The sequence below is a fragment of the Puntigrus tetrazona genome, chromosome 23 (genome assembly GCF_018831695.1).
Source record: "Puntigrus tetrazona isolate hp1 chromosome 23, ASM1883169v1, whole genome shotgun sequence".
NCBI classification, from domain to species: domain Eukaryota; kingdom Metazoa; phylum Chordata; class Actinopteri; order Cypriniformes; family Cyprinidae; genus Puntigrus; species Puntigrus tetrazona.
This window is the reverse complement of record NC_056721.1, coordinates 8,399,563-8,416,492: the sequence shown is the minus strand read 5'-3', so window position 1 is coordinate 8,416,492 and position 16,930 is coordinate 8,399,563. Positions and strand designations below refer to the sequence as shown.

The 16,930-nt window shown below is 46.4% G+C and overlaps 1 pseudogene; it reads right to left on the bottom strand.

The window, feature by feature from the left end:
- Positions 1-248: 248 nt before the first annotated feature.
- On the bottom strand, positions 249-16,719 carry LOC122328647 (annotated as a pseudogene).
- Between the last annotated feature and the right edge of the window lie 211 nt (positions 16,720-16,930).

Here is a 16,930-nt window from a genome sequence, read left to right as displayed (position 1 = left end):
AACGCGCCACTCAAGTATGGCGACAATATCTAACAAGCAGACATGGTGTGATATATATTAAATAGCGGATATCTACTCTACGGTGCACACAGAATCATGAGTTTTGTAAAAACGTGAATATTCCTTTGTCAACCCACTTCAACTTTGATCGGCGGTTTCCACGAAATACAAAGTACGTATGGACGCTATATCGATTTGTCCCCTCCCCACCCCCCACCCCGAAAAACTATGCGTGCCGTGTCAAACGTTTATGATAAAAAGGATTGAACGTGAGCAGCTGAATGTCAACACACGTGCGCATCAAATACGTAAAGTCGATGATTATATCAGTTTAAAACTGTTAGGTATGAAAGAAACAAAGTGCTCTTGTCAGACCAGTAAAAAAATAATAATCTGTACACCTCATCACCTCCTGTTCAAAAGCTGGGGGCGTTCCATAGGGAGAGTCTCCTCATTTATTTGATTCATTTAGCCATTGACTTCCCATCCCGACAGGTTTTCCACTTTATCCGGCGCTCTATATAGTTATTTGTTAAATGGTAAACAGGCTGGCAGTATGACTGTGGCACAGGCCGGTCCGGCTAAAGGTTCGGCCACTTCTCCTTCCATTTCAGTCCATGTGCCTTTCTCTGGGCTGTAACAAATGGTGGATGACTTATACGCCCCCTGCAAGAGATATTTGCAGAGTTATTCACGCAACCTTTCATTTAATACTTCAGAATGCTTCTTGTACGTACAGTTTAATCTTAGGCAACCCAGTCAAAACCTAGTCCCACTGGATATATATTTCAGAGCTTCTTATTTTCTACGTGTTTCAAATCCGAAAAGATTTTAGGCGACGGTGAAGCGCGTTTTTTTTGGCACTACTATCAGTTTTGATAGTAGTGCACAAATGCACGCAATTCTGAACCCGTCTGTGATTGGTCGGCCAAAAAAGATAGCCCCGCCCCCAACCTCACGCCATTGGCTGAGCCAGTTTTGAAAAGTTTAATCAAACACCTTTTTTTGGGGATATCAACCTTAAAATGACTTCCCGTCAACTCTGAAAATTAAACTGATACTAAAGAACAGAGCTAACTGCGATACTAACAAATACTAAAAAATACTTAAAAAAATACCCACTTTATCTTTAAATTACGTTTGGTCGTATATAAGGGCATTAAATAATTTGCTTTGATTTAACTTGGTATGGTAACTAAATGCAAATTAATTCATACTAAAATAAGAAAACAATTATTAAAAAAATATTTATTTGAATTAAATAAATAAATTATTAATTAAAAATGAAATAACTTTTGCAAGTACACACATTTCCATAGACTGATTAAACAATATTTTTATCCACTAACCCTAAAGAAAACCTGTTTGCATTGGTATACTTTCAGATAAACATATTTTATTATTTAAAAAATAAAATTTTTCTTCATGTCAAAAAATTCAGGTATTACTATCCAGGTGGACAGTCCATATTTGTAGCAAGTACACACACTCCATATACCTATTACATTACTATCTATCTATCTATCTATCTATCTATCTATCTATCTATCTATCTATCTATCTATCTATCTATCTATCTCATGTAAGTGTAAGATGTGTTTACCATGCTCCAGCTGTAGCCTCCCACCAAGTAAATACTGTCATCAAGAACTGCGCATCCAGGCCCGCTGCGTCCCTCTAGGATGGGCGTTTGCAGGATGCTCCACTGATCTGCTTTAGGATCGTAGCATTCGACCAGCATCACATCCAGATGAGAGAATCCTGAAACGCACAGACAAAGAGATCAGAGGAAAGCCCAAGCGCATATGATAAAACCCTTACTCTGTAGCGGCGTATAAGTGTTACTTGGAATCGAATCACAAAAGAAAGTGTATTGATTACTGTTGCGTTCACAGTAAGCGCCTCCCCCTTTGGGTCACGGCAATAGAAATTACCCTTTAAGTGGTTTCCCCCAATAGCGTAGAGGCGGTCGTTCATGCCTGCGAGAGCGTGTATGGCTCGCTTGGTGTTCATGTCCTGTTTCCGAGCCCACACGTCCATCACGGGGTCGTAGCAGTACAGCCAAGACACGTACTCACCATTGTGAACGCCACCTGAAGCAGAACATACACAATAGCAGTTTCAGGCGAGGGCACAGATTCGCAAAGAGAGATTTGCATAAAATGAAGTCGATGCCGAATCTAAAACCGATGGGATATTATTTTCTCAAGCCTCGCTCTGTGTTGAGAAAACGAATTTGTTGCTCCCGGGTCAAAAATAATCAGCTGTAAAAATGATTGTAAATCTTGCATGTGGAATATCAGTTCCAAAACTTTTTGTCAACTGTTTATTTATGTTATTAACTGATCATAGGCTGCATTGATCTGAGCTTATGCACCTTGTAACATCATTTACTCAAAAACTGATGTCAATAAGTTAAGATCGGTCAGTTACAAAAGGAGATATAAAACTAGTGCTAACAGAAAGAAAACAAGTTGCTAAAAATATTGAATCCATTATTTGGAATAGCATAATTAGTGCTGTCCAACGATTAATTGCTTAAATAATGTCTACTGTGTATATTTAATATTTATATATAAATACACATACATGCAATATATATTTGCATGTATTTACATGTATATATTCATATAATTTATACTTCATACGAATACATTTAATATACATTAAATACATGCATGCATGCGTGTATTTTTATATATACTTAACATACACAACACACACATATATTATGCAAACAAAAGCTTTTTAAACATTCGTGGTTAATCGTTTGACAGCGCTAGCAGTAGTATAACAAGTCATTTTTTTTGTAGGCCAGTCATGTAACAACTAATGCGAAAAAAAAAAATAAATAATTAAATAAAAGTTGGGAAGCAGATTTAATGCGTGTGAACAAAGTCAGTGGGTTTTAATGCGAGTGCAATAACATTAAGTAGCTTTTTGGGAAAAATAATATCCTCTCCAGTACGCATTCCTGGTCTTATTTACATATTTTTTATATTCTAACATTGCATTAAAGATATCGTCTTATTTATCATTTGCTTGTTAATCAAAGCACACCGCTCTAGTGAACAATTCCAAAGAAAAGTGAAACAACAAATGGACAAATTCAAACACTGTCCAACTTTTTTTACTTAGAAATACTAAACATGCTGTTTCACTCACGAACGCTAAAGTGGTTTTCAAACGCATTTCGTGCTGAATTCAAGATGTATATCAAGTGAAGGCAGCTGTTCGAAATATCTTGTAAGGGCACCTGTTAGCAACGTCTCAGACACTTTGATTAATTCACTGTTTGGGTGAGGTGTATCGTCAAACCTGAGATGTATATTTTCCCATTGTGCACGGCGCCTGCGCAGCAGCCAGCGACTGTGGAAGAGACGCAAACGTAATTCCATTCGTTTGTCTCAAGGTTATAGGCTTCAACGCTAGACAGATAACCTGTCTCGTTCCTTCCCCCAACAACATACAAGTGCTTATCCAGGCAGCAAGCGAAGAAACTCGCTCTCCTGAAACAAAGACAAGATGAAAAGATCGGCTCTTAAAATCAGTCAACGTAGAGACTGTTTACAGCGAATATCCCCGTCGCAGCCAAGAGCGAAAAATTCATCACGGAGGCTTAAGAAATAATTATAGCCATGTTATGAAGAGCTCTTATTATTTTATGAATAATAAGTCGTTTTCAGAAGGCATCATACCTCTCCTGCATGGGCGGTAGTTGGATCCAGCTGTTGAATCTCGGATCGTACCGACTTACAAAGTTAGTGCTGTGTTTGCCTGTGAAGATGATACACGTATTAGTTTTGTTCACGCGTTACAAACATTGTTTAAAAAGATAAAATGCTAAATACTATAAGGAAATCAATGCCAGAGATAACATTAAGTTCATCAAGTATTGGCTTCTTCGTCTTTTTTTACCATTAGGGTTTCACTGGTCTTCTCCACCCAATAAAAGCAGGAAGTTCTCCACCTCGACCACACAGTGATGAGGCGCTGTTATACGGCATTACTGTAACACAGAGACCAAACCGATGAGTCTAGTGTTTAGAAATCACTCCAAATGTGGCCAAAGCAATAATATTTGTATTTTTAGAGCATCAGCATCCATGAATCAACATTTACAGTAAATATGGTGTAACTGGTGCCCATCTGTATTATTTATATATATATATATATATATATATATATATATATATATATATGTGTGTGTGTGTGTGTGTGTGTGTCTGTGTGTTTTTAACATTAATTTCTATGAATTACAAAAATCCCCTGCAAACTATTTTTACTTTGAGCTCATATATATATATATATATATATATATATTGTGACGAAAGCGTCCCGAGGACGGATCAGCGTTGCCCTGGGAACAAACCAGGAACACCTTCACCAGCCACTCAACGAAGGATTCGCCACACCTGGAGCTCATCAGCCGCGGGCCAGATAAGCCCGGCCAGGCGACGGCTTCAGTGAGCGACGAGACTCGGGTTGCACACTAACTTGTTGTCTTTCTCTTTATCTCCCAGAAGCCTCACCGTGGCGAGCCTACCTGAGCTAATTCCCGATTGCCTCACCGTGGACTCCCTCACCACTCCGAGCACTGGAAAGCACTGAAGACAACGCTCCGCTGCACTCACCGGACTCACCGCTACACTTCCCCGGACGCACCGCTGCATTCCCCACGCCTCGAACTCACCGCGCACCTTCTGTGTATTATCTAATAAATACACCCTCCGGGGTTTCACTGCACCTGTTTCTCTTGTGCTTCCTCTGCCTCGCCACAAGTGGTGGAGAATGCGCGCAGTTTTAAAGCGCAAGAGAACAGAGAAAACAAAGAGAAAAAGGAAGAACGCTGTCGCGCCTTTATTAAAGGTCCCCACAACATCAACTTCTCTCTTTGTTTTCCCCAGGAAAGCGCTCGCTTCCCGGCGAAGATGGAGGAGTTCCTCCAACGCCTCTCAGAGGTTTCTATTCGCCAGCAACAGATCGTCGAGCATTTGGCCACCCGCCAGAATGAGACCGAGCAGGAGCTCGCTGCCCTCCGTGCCGCCACTCGACCACGCCCCGCCGTGCCTGATCCCCGGATGCAAGCCACACAGCTGATACCCAAGATGTCCGCCAGCGACGCGACCCGAAATCTATCTTGAGATGTTCGAGGCGTCGCAACCACTGAGGATGGGACCGGCGGGATTGGGCACGCGCAGCGCTGGCCCGCTGCTGTCAGGAGAGCCCCAGCGCGCCTACTTCAGCATGCCGGCCGACCTGGCGAAGGGATATGATAACCTGAAGAAGGAAATCTTGGGCAGGGTCGGTCTGTCACCGGTCTCGCGCAGCCCAAGCCTTCAAGAGTGGGTCTTCCAGTCTCGCCAGCCGGCAAGGACCCAGCCGCGCGAACTTACTCGGCTGGCGCAACACTGGCTCCTGGGCGGGACACCAACCCCGCCATCATTGTGGAAAGAGTGGTGATAGACCGGCTCCTGCGGGCTCTTCCCGAAATTATCGCCAGGCGGTCGGTATGAGAAACCCCAAGAACGTTGCGGAGTTGGTGGAGGCGGTCGAGCTGGCGGAAGCCGCCCAGCGTCGAGGCCGGGCGGGCGCGGCGCCATCTTTTCCCGGAGGGTGTCCCAGGAGGCGCGCGCGGAGGGCACCGGCGACCCGATGGAGAGGCGGCGGTCCCGACCGCGAGAGATGAGCCAATGCCAACCGAAGAGGCCTCAAACCCCTAGGCGTGGCTGGCAGGCTGCAGCCTCCACCGGGAGCTTCCCCGCGCCGCACCGAAAATCCCCATCGGCCTGAATGGACAGAAGTTCAGCGCCCTCCTTGACTCTGGCAGTACCATTAGCCTGGTTCAGTCTCGCCCCTACCCCCGCACTTGCGGAACCACGGAAACAGCTGCCACTGACCTGCGTCCACGGGGACACCAGGAAAGTTTCCACCCGCCTCATCACCGTGACGACGGCCGGAGGAAGCTGGCCCCTGGAGGTGGGTCTCGTCACGGGATCTGCCAGTACCAATCATCCTTGGCGGGACTGGCCGGGCTTCGAGGAGGCGCTACACACGCGACACAGCCTGTCAGCCCCGAAACCCTCGCCGGAAGAGGCGAAAGGGAGAGAAACCGCCGCCCTGCCGTTCTCCTAGCATCGGACAGCGGAAGAGATGGTGAGTCCCCTCCTCCTACAACTAATGTTTTCTTTGATGTGTTCCAACAGGTAGTCGGAGGGCTCGTTCGGGCCGGGCTCAGCGGGAGGATGACCGGCTCAAGAATTGCTGGAACCAGGTACATTTCATGGATGGAGAGGAGACGCGGCCCGGCCCCCATCCTCTTCCCCACTTTATTGTGGAGAACGGCCTGCTCTATTGTGTCGCCCGGCGGAGGGGGAGGAAAACGGCTCCTGGTGGTGCCCGAGGAAAGTGGACACCATTTTGGAGCTCGCCCCGCCCACCCGCTGGCCGGACACCTCGGGGCCGCCAACACTATCAAGAGGATCCGGGACCGTTTCCACTGGCCGGGGCTCGACGGAGACGTGAAACTTTTCTGCCAGGCCTGCCCAGAGTGCCAGAAGACCTCGCCCCGGCCACCTCCCCCTAGTCCACTTATCCCGCTGCCCATAATCGAGGTGCCCTTCGAGCGCATCGGGATGGATCTGGTGGGCCCGCTGCCGAGGTCTGCCCGCGGCCACGAACACATCCTGGTGATCGTGGACTACGCCACCCGGTACCCCGAAGCCATCCCACTCCGCAAAGCCACCGCCAAGGCGATCGCCCAGGAGCTCTTCACCCTGTCCACCAGAGTGGGGATACCCGGGGAGATACTGACCGACCAAGGCACCCCGTTCATGTCCCGGGTGATGGCCGACCTCTGCCGGTTGCTACGGATCCAGCAGCTGCGCACCTCAGTGTACCACCCCCAGACGGACGGACTTGTGGAGCGGTTCAACCAGACACTGAAGCAAATGTTGAGAAGGGTTGTCTCCGAGGACAAACGCGACTGGGACCAGATGCTCCCCTACGTCCTCTTCGGGGTGCGTGAGGTGCCCCAGGCCTCCACCGGCTTTACCCCATTCGAGTTGCTGTTCGGTCGACAGCCGCGAGGCCTGCTGGACGTGGCAAAAGAGGCCTGGGAGCAGCAGCAGCAGCCGGATGCCCAGAGGTCGGTCGTGGAACATGTTCAAGCCATGCGGGACCGGATTGAACGGGTGATGCCCCTCGTGCGGGAGCACATGACGCAGGCCCAGCAGCAACAACAACGGCACTATAACCGCCCTGCACAACCCCGGGAATTCCAGGTCGGCGACCGGGTCATGGTACTGGTCCCCACCAATGCATGCAAATTCCTGGCCACCTGGCAGGGCCCATATACCGTCCTGGAAAAGATCGGCCCGGTTACCTACCGAGTCCGCCAACCAGACCGTCGACGTACCGAACAAATATACCACATTAACTTGTTGAAGAAGTGGGTGGGGACTAGGGAACACCTATCCGCACTCACCGTTCAGGAGGGCCCGGTCGTCGACACCAATGCCCTGCTCGCTCCCGCACAGAAGACGGAACTCCAACATCTGGTCGGTCAGTTCTCGGATGTGTTCTCGCCCACGCCGGGCAGACTAACCTCCTCCAGCGAGATCCGGACCCCTCCCGGCGTCATCGTCCGGCAGCGGCCCTACCGGATCCCTGAGGCTCGTCGGCGAGCTATTGAGGAGGAGGTAAATCAGATGCTGAAGTTGGGGGTGATTGAACCATCGAGCGAGCCCGTGGTCAGCCCCATCGTCCTGGTTCCAAAACCTGGCGGCACCCTCCGCTTCTGCAATGACTACCGGCGACTCAACCAGGTCTCCGAGTTTGACGGATATCCCATGCCCGTGTAGGCGAACTGCTGGAACGCGTCTTGGAAGGGCCCGGTATATCTCCACCCTCGATCTCACCAAAGGATACTGGCAGGTCCCGCTGTCAGAGGAAGCCAAGCCAAAAACGGCTTTCTCCACCCCCGGCGGCCACTGGCAATACCGGTCCCTTCCCTTCGGTCTACACGGGGCACCAGCCACCTTCCAGCGACTAATGGGCGTCTTACTACGACCCCACCAACAGTACGCGCAGCCTATCTTGGCGACCTTGTGATCCACTCGGAGACCTGGGAGGACCATCTGGAGCGCCTGCGGAGGGTGCTTCGCGATCTTCGACGGGCTGGACTCACCGCCAACCCCAAGAAATGTCACCTGGCGCTCTTCGAAGCGAAGTACCTGGGTTACCGAGTTGGGAGAGGACTGATCCGGCCACAGGAGAGCAAAATCGCCGCGGTCCAGGAGACCCCGAGGCCCACCAACAAAACCCAGTGCACGCGCCTTCTTGGGGTTGGCAGGGTATTACCGTTGTTTCATCCCCGACTTCTCCTCCATAGCCGCCCCTCTGACAGACCTGACCAGGAAGGGGCAGCCTGAACGGTTCTGTGGAACCCTGAGCGCGAGGAGGCGTTCGGAGGATTAAGGCCGCACTCACCTCGGACCCTGTCCTGAGAGCCCCGGACTCGGCTGCCCTTCCTGCTGCTGCAGACGGATGCTTCTGATGTGGGTCTGGGAGCCGTACTGTCCCAGATCCAGGAGGGTGAGGAGCATCCGGTCCTATATATCAGTAGGAAGCTGACCCCCGCCGAGAAGAACTACGCGCGGTAGAGAAGGAGGCCCTAGCCGTCAAGTGGGCAGTCCTGGAACTGCGGTACTACCTCCTGGGCGGCGGTTCACCCTACTTACCGACCACGCACCCCTACAGTGGATGGCCAGGGCTAAGGACACGAACGCCAGGGTGACCCGCTGGTTCCTCGCGCTCCAGGACTTCCACTTTGGCGTGCAACACCGCGCTGGGACAGCCAAGCGCCAACGCCGACGGCCTATCACGGATGTGGTCGGCTTTGCAGGTCTGTCAGGGTCACTCCCCACCCACCCCAAATTTCCCCGTTACTACGTTCTGCTTTATCCACCAGGACCAGGACAGCGCTTGGGGAGTGTGACGAAGGCGTCCGAGGGCGGATCAGCGTTGCCCTGGGAACAAACCAGGAACACCTTCACCAGCCACTCAACGAAGGATTCGCCACACCTGGAGCTCATCAGCCGCGGGCCAGATAAGCCCGGCCAGGCGACGGCGGCTTCAGTGAGCGACGAGACTCGGGTTGCACACTAACTTGTTGTCTTTCTCTTTATCTCCCAGAAGCCTCACCGTGACGAGCCTACCTGAGCTAATTCCCGATTGCCTCACCGTGGACTCCCTCACCACTCCGAGCACTGGAAAGCACTGAAGACAACGCTCCGCTGCACTCACCGGACTCACCGCTACACTTCCCCCGGACGCACCGCTGCATTCCCGCACGCCTCGAACTCACCGCGCACCTTCTGTGTATTATCTAATAAATACACCCTCCGGGAGTTTCACTGCACCTGTTTCTCTTGTGCTTCCTCTGCCTCATACAATATATATATATATATATATATATATATATATATATATATATATATATATATATATACAGAGAATTAAACGCAGTCACACAAATAATATTTGCTCATATTAATATTTCCGGTTTGTTGTTGATATGCAGGCTGCTTTCCAGCAGTAGTCTTTCCTGTCTCCATCTTCTCTAATTCTCCAGCTCCTGCAAAAGTGACCCCCAGTTGAAATAGAGAGAAATGGTCGCGAGGTGACAGTCATAATGAACATGATCATGTTCACTCCATAAATCTCCGTCCGGTGCCCGTGCAGCGTAAATCAGTCGTGACGCTAAGAGCCACCTGTCTGCCTCGATCATTCATTTCCACTGTCACATCTCCGCTGCCTGATGGATCACAGTTGCTGTAAAATTAGACAGCCTTGAATCGCGCTTTTTTCCGATTGGCCTCTTCTACCGCAATCTAACCGGAGTCTGACGCACCGAGGCCTTTCCATTGAGAACGGATGCGGACTGAATCCCGCGAGGGGAACCTCCTGACTGTCTCGCTGCACACGAAACCAGACTGATTGACAGAGATCTTACTGTCAGCGAGAGAATGATTTGGCATCTCGGGTGTCTGGAGCCACGCGAGGCTTTTGTGGCCTGCTGACATTTACTGCTGCAGACGTGACACACGTGCAAACAGACTCGCTGTTGGAGGGTGATTTGTTGCGAGATGATTCAAATGATCAAGAGGTCACAGTCCAGGCGTTGTTATTGATCTTACAGCCTCATCTACACAGCTGCAGATGCATCATATTGCTTAAATGACTGATAAGAAACCTGCACACTGCAAAGATTTATGATATTGACTTTTAAAGGCACATATATCCGGAAATTCATCTCACAGACACAGACAAAAACCCTACATGCTGGGGTTAGAACTGTGATATAGTTATAGTTTATGACGGTGTATTGACTATTTTAAAACCTGTCAGGAGCTGTTTGTGTCAATATGTTTTTAAGCTATATTTTAATCCAAAATAAAAAGAATGATTTTTATTTTGGTTAAAGAAACTTTTATGACAACAAGGTTTCATTTCTTAACATTAGGTAACTATATTGATTATTGAAAATACTTCTAAAGCATTATTAATCCTTATTAATAAAATTGTATATTTTAGTATTTAATGGACCTGAGCTAACATCAACTGACAATAAACATTAGAGTTTGTATTACTTAACATTGTAGAGAATTATTAAATACCATAACTGTCTTGCACATTGTTCATGTTAATAAGAAATAATATATATTAAAAAAATAAACAGCAATATGAAACAATTTTAAATGTATGTAAACTCATATAAAACCATCTGAGAATATATTTTAAAGATAAAACGATTTTTAAAAAATATTGAAACTAAATAAAATATAAAAGTTTTTATTTCAGCTAGCTGCCAAGGGAACATGTCTCTTTTAGCTTAATTTGATGCGAAACATTAAAATGAAAACAAACAAAAAAATCTATATTTGTTTGTTTATAGATAATGACTAAAATGACAAAACTTATTCATTATTAAAACTTAAAATTATTAAAACTGTAACTAATATAAAAATTAAGAAATATAGCTTAATAACACTGATTCATTGCAGTATCAATATTTATTCACTATAATGGTGATTATCGTACAGCTTTTAAATGATGCTGTTTACAAATTGTGAATCTTTATTGAGACTAACAAAAAAAGAAACAATTTGAATTGATGGAAAGGTGCTTATCCCGAAAATAATATAGACGTTATGTAATGCAAAAAAAGAAATCTTTTGAGTTTAATATGAAACATGCTGTAACACGTCTTAATATAAAGAAAAAATAAAAAGACTAAGCAAATGCATTATGGCATAATCATGACGTGTGAAGTCGTTTTGAGCGTAGCAGACTGTGTGCACTAGGTGGCAGTCTCACCACAGAGCAGAAAGCCACAGAAGCAGAGAGGTGCAGCCAGTCATGAGAACCATCCTAAATAGTGCTGATGAAGGTTTTAATCAGTCGCCGTTCCCCCCCTTTTGGGTTTCGGCTCATTGCAAAGTTATGATTGAATGTTAATAACCTGCACACCCAAAGCGACATCAAGGGGCTGCTGGTGTGTTCACAGGATGATTTTGCAGTTTGGTCGCTCCGCCTGGCCATGGGCCATTTAAGACTCGACGTCTGAGGCAGAAATAAAGGACATTACACTATGACCTTATGAGTGTAAGTTATATAGATCCAGATGTAATTCATTAATGAATGTTATGCGTGCTGCCAAACGCTTACAAGCAGGTTTCGGAGCGTAAGGTGTCTTTGTAGGTCTCGCACCTCAGCGATGCAGTGATTGGATGACTGAACGCAATTTCAGCCATAAAACAAAATGACTGCACGTCCGTTTATGTCCTTGTTTTGCCTCGGTAAGGAACAGACACTATAGAATGGTTTTAATTAAATCATAACACATTGTGTCTTGGCTAGTTGCTGCACTACCGGTCAGAAGTTTTTCAGAGAAGTCTCTCATGCTCACCAAGGCTATATTTATTTGATCCAAAATATAAAATCGTTGACATTGTGAAATATAACACGTTAAAATAACCGCTTTCTATTCGAATACATTTAAAATTTACAAAGCTGAATTTTCAGCATCATTACTCCTGTCTTCGGTGTCCTTCAGAAATCATTCTAATATGCTGATTTGCTGCTTAATTATTAATTATTACTGGTGCTTAATTATTAATAATGGTTCTAATTATTATCAATGCTGAAAACTGCCTAAAATGGAAATCTTTTCTAACGTTAGAAATATCCTCATCGTTACTTAAGATCGGTGCAATGGCGGTTATGATGCAGAACTGTTTTCAACATTGATAATAATAAGAAACGTTTTTGAGCAGTAAATCATTTCTGAGGAATAATCTTATACTGAGCTACTGCATGGCAGATCATCACCATCAACGGCTAGCTCTGATGCTAACAGTTAGCATCATAAGCAAGAGCCTCTTTTAAAACTCCGATACATCACTGTATATAAACTAATTGTTTTGAGGAATACATGCATAGGAAAGAAAAATCACCCAAGAGATTGCCTCGATTGTTTCTCGTATACAGCAATGAAATTACAAGCAGAGCAAATGAGATCTGTCTCCAGCTTCTCAGATGTTTCACATGAGAAGTCTCTACAGTTTGAGAGATCTTAACAGTGTCTCAAACTGTGCTCAGATTTGCTAAGACATCAAAGTCTGTCATCATAAGTCTGAGATGTCAGTATGAACTCAAACATAGACGTTTAAGCAATATTAATTTAGTGGATAGCTAAGCTTAAAATGAAAATCCTGTCATTATTTACTCTCCCTCGTGTCTTTTGAAACCGGTGTGCATTTCTGTCTTCAGCAGAACATAAACAGTAAGATTTTTTAAGAACTCTGGGAACTAAACAACACCGGACCTTCATTGTATAGACCATTTTTTGAACATTTTCTTCTTTTATGGACAGTTTTGGAACGACATAAATAACGGAATTTAAATTTTTGGTTTGAGTATCCTTTTCATTACTTCTTTTAGACAGAAATTAATAGCAAATGGCCACTTTTGCTTTCCTTTCCTGATCAAAGACAGAAATCTTCTGTGTTTCAACATGAACTCGCATGAACTGCAGGTCGACCTCTGGCTCATTTGTGTCTATTTTATTTTTTCGATGGTGTTAGAAGACATCCGAGACAAAGTTGAGACTTAAATGAAACACGAAATTTCCATTTCAAGTCCCTTGAGTTACGAAAGAGCTATTCTGTCAAAATCCCTTCCAAGATTACACTACCATGACATCCCTTTTTTTACGATTACGATGTCAACACCGACACTTTTGATCTCCACTGTTGCGATTCAAACCCTAGTAAGAATTCATATTTTTAATTCCTCACGACAAACAACTGGCAGCATTGCGAACCGCTCGCGCTCCTTCCCTGCTGCTCGCGAAGACAAATGCACTTACGAGCGTTTGCCCTAATAAAGCAGTTCAATAAGAATACGTGTCATCTTCTGATGATGAATCTCCCCGAGATCATTAGATTAAAATTAATCTTGCCGGCACGCTTATGCAAAAAGACAGAGGCAAAAAAATAAAAAAACACACACAAGCGAATCCAGGCGTTACAGCTCCACAATGGTGTGAAGGCAGTCACGCTCTGATTAAAAAGTTACATTAAAAGTGATAGTGATACATCATTACCTCCTGCATCTCAGGAAGCTCTCGCTCTATTCTGCTCTGCGACAGAGCACAACCCGACACACAGCCAGGGTTCTTCCTGTGGAAGAGAAAAGAGCACGCTAGCAAGGCACTCACTTGTAAGGATCTTCCATGTCTTCTTTTCGTCGTCGTAGTACTGAACCAGATTACTAGGGAGGCGGTCGGGACCCGGGGGCAGGCCTCCAACCAACAGGAGCATCCGCTTGTTGAACGAATCCTGGGTTACAGAGGGACCGGAAACGGATTCATTAACAATTCTGTCATTAGCCGTTATTAGTGCAGAGCAATTACATATTGAATGAGATGCCACGACAAGGTAAAAGCGTGTACAAACACAAGGAGAGGAGACAGCAAGCCGAGCAGAAAACATGGGAGAATATTAATGCTGAGCGACTCTATAAGCCTCGAATGAGTGGCAAAAGAAAAACTGCTTCATATTTTAAGTAGTAGAATCAATGTTGATTCGTGTGAGCGATGCACAAGTGCACACTAATGCAGGATGTATTTTTAGGTCTAGTTACTAGCGCTAACTAGTTTCGAAGTCTAGTTTGAAACTGTGAAATGAATATAATGTGTCAAAGCAGCGTAACATTTCGTAGCCGCTTTTAAATGTTATCTTTTAAAGCAGTTATTTTGACGTTTGGTTATGATTCAAGCCACTCTGAAGTCTTCACAGGCGTTTTGTTCTTATTCTATTGGCCAAAGTTGTGCATGTGACTTCTGTCAACAGTGGTTTAGAGACCTTGCTCTTAGGCTGTGCAATAGAAATCATAGATTTAATAAGTGTTTTAAAGTCTGGATGTTCAATATTTACAGTCCCTTCAGCTCTGTAAAACTGTGCTTGGGAAATAAATTAACAATTCCAGCCTTGAACATTGCAACTACTCAGTCTTCAACACTAGGATTATCATTTGACACCAATAGAGTCATTCCCTGATTACATCTAATAGCAATCAAACAATTTATCAATCTAATTCTATCAGCAAATGCATGCTAATATACACATCAAGCCCTTTTGACTTTCATATTATCTTAATTCCTGATTTCAGAATTGAAAAAACTGACATTTAAAATGAGTTCATCTCGTTGGAAACAATCTCTCTCTCTCTCTCTCTCTCTCTCAAATTCTCCAACAACTGATTCCAGTTTATTCCACGGTCACCTATTCCTGCTAATTATCCCATCTGCAGACTGCAATAATGTCTGCAGTATGCAAGCTTGCAACAGTGCTGAAATTAATCAACCCTGAAACAGCACTATGAGGAATAGAACTAGGATCTCACAGATAAGGCAAAGCGTGGAAACTGTGAACAAATACGGGATCAGATATTGCAACAAAAGATTGCTAATCTAATATAATTCCCTTCACAAGTTAACTATGCTGCCTGTAAGAGAACACATGAGATCTTTACCGCGAGACTGATCTGTTTACTGACACCTGTCGTAAGCCTGCCACGATGATCACGTGCACTGCGTGTTGTGTAGTGATTTACATTTACATACACGAGCAAAAAAGGATGAAAACAAACACACAAAAAAGTGAAAATACAAGTACTTAATATTGTTGTTCTTCCTCATGCAGTTTTATTTTTGCTGGTCTACAACAAAAGTTTCCATGGACACAACCCCTTATATATGTTAAAAAATAGATTTTTTTACCCCAAAGATCTATGGGAAGGTGTCAAGCTGATGTAGGAGATCATACCTGCTGGCTGTGGTCTGTCTGCAGTGCTGTCTGAAGGGCATCAGGTGGTAGTTCATGGCATCCAGGAGCAGCTTCTGGCACACCGGGTCGCTCCTCATAAAGTCCACCGACTGCACCCTCCACCAGCTCCGAGCAGGGATGAGGCGGCGCAGGCGCTTCATCAGGTCGGGAGCGTAGTGCATCCTGGTCTCCCTGTCGTGCTCCAACCACAACACGGACATCTGAAAGAGCGCCAGCTCCGACTCCACGGGCGGAGGCAGGGCGTCCAGCATGGCGCACATCTCCTCAAAGTTCAAGAGGAGCACGTCCTCCACCAGGTACTTGTTGGCGAGCTTCTTGGTCTCGTCCAGCCCGTGCAGAGCTGCGATCTTGCAGATCTGCTTGTAGTTCTGCACCGAGATCTGGTCGTTGAGGAACTGCACGCTGAGTTTGGTAATCTGCGGGATGTTGAGGATCTTGCTGACGGAGAGCACCTCCTCCACCGTGTCAGGAGAGGGTCACGTTGGCGTGTAGAGGTAGTCCAGCACCAGCCGCAGACCGATGGAGGAGCAGCCCTGCAGCACCAGGTTGTTGATGGTGGAGCGCGGGCTGGGCAGGAGCTTGTCGTCGGGGAGGAGGACGGGTGCCGCTGCTGCCTTGGTCCTTCGCCGCCAGCCCCGTCTTCCCTGCTCAGCATGTGCGTGGAGAACAGGGACCTGAAGTACTGCGAGCAGGGCGCCAGCACGGCTTTGTGGCAGTGGAACTGCTGTCCCTGCGCCGTGAGAGTCACATCGCAGAAGAGCTGCTTCCTCCACAGCAGGTTGAGACCGTGCAGCAGAGTGTCGCTGTGAGTCGGGTCAAACGTGGAGGTTCGGTCACCCGATCTGGACATGACTTCGGGGCTGCGCACACCTCCTGCGAGTAAACAATGCCATTGGTGCACTACACTGCATGGAAACGCATCAGTCGGTTTTATAAAAGCGTATGCATTCGGAAGGTATCTCATTCATTCATTCATGCATGCATGCGAGTTGGATTCGTGCAGATATACGGTACTACATATACGTCGTGCGTGCATGCAAATGCATTAAGTTTGCAGCATGCAAGCGCGTGCATTTCCCAAGCACACGCGTCCTCCTTGCGTACCCATCTATGTGTCTCGTGCATGCGTTCGCGAGCACGTCAAATCCGATGGTCGCCGCGGGCTGAAACAAACTACGCCGGCTTGTTGGAAAGCGAAGCCCACGATCTAGCCTACAAACTGCCCGCTATCTGCGATCCGGCCGCGCTCGCACACACGCGCTCGCACACGCACGCACGCACCCCCTTACAAGACATAAATGCCATGCACACATTTCCCCGATTTGCGATACAAAAGCAATTGGTTTGTCTCCGCAACATCAGCATCATCACCACCGTAGATGTGCGGTTGCGCATCGCTTTGGTCGGCGACAACACAATGCGATCGCTCCGTTCAACAACACGCGCGGCGTTTCTCGCCCAATCTGAGGCAGAACAGCAGAAGAAACGGCAACTTTCAGCCCGTGGCACATTTACGC